This window comes from Apaloderma vittatum, unplaced genomic scaffold (assembly GCF_000703405.1).
Source record: "Apaloderma vittatum isolate BGI_N311 unplaced genomic scaffold, ASM70340v1 scaffold30891, whole genome shotgun sequence".
In the NCBI taxonomy this organism is placed as follows: domain Eukaryota; kingdom Metazoa; phylum Chordata; class Aves; order Trogoniformes; family Trogonidae; genus Apaloderma; species Apaloderma vittatum.
Window position 1 is genome coordinate 1,097 of NW_009700157.1, and position 974 is coordinate 2,070.

Here is a 974-nt window from a genome sequence, read left to right on the forward strand (position 1 = left end):
GTCGAGAGGAGCCAGGGACATGCCCCCAGCAGGGATGAGGACCCACTTCCCCAGAACTGAGCGGTCCCCCCCCACCAGCATCATGGGGATGCTGCAGCCCCCTGCATTAAGCTCCGTCTGTGTACCGCTGCTTCGTGCTGCACTACTTGTGAGACCGAGGGAAGGAAACAAGAAGGACAGAGAGCCATGGCATGGTGGAGTGCTGGGCAGTGCTCCAGGGCAGCACCTGACAGCACAGCATGGGTGCGGGTGTTAATGTCCCAGTGCCGATAAACCCCCAAATCCATTCAGTTCCTCCTGCCAGGCTTGCGGGGTGCTGAGCACAACCCCTCTCCCCATCTGCATCCCAGCTCAGGGCTCCACACCGTGCTGGGACTGTCTTCAGGGCAGAGGGCTGGCTTGGCTCCAGCAGTGGGGCACCCCGTTTGGGGTCGCCTTCTATGACTCCCCTGGGCCTCGAGGAAGGCATGTGTGGAGCTCACTGGCCTCTTAGCAGGGCACTAGGGTGGCTCCAGGCTGGTTTTTTGGGCTGGGGCTGGCGTTGCCGAGCTGGAACAAGCCCGCCGTTGTGTCGGCGTCCCATGGGCTGCGTAAGCGCGGCGGCGGCTGCTGCAGGGACTGGCTGGTCTGCAAGGGCAGGGGCTTGGAAAGAACGTGTGTGTTAGCAGATGACTTCAGAGCGCTGAAAATAAAATTACAGCCACCTCCTCCCCTGCCAAGGTACGCCTCTTCCCTGGGTTTTCGGGGATTCCCATGTTACTTCTTGCTTATCCCGGCAGCGGTTTGGGTAAGGGCAGTGCGGGGGGCACACAACCCTCTCCCCTCAAAGCCAGGTTTCACTGTTGCATTGCTGACTCGTAGCAGCAGTGGCGGCACCCCGAGCTCTCCAGCTCGCTGCTGGGCCCGACGCTCCCCTCGCCTGCGTGTTTCCAGTTCAGGCTGCTGCTGCCTGACTGGGGACGCCGGCTGCGGCT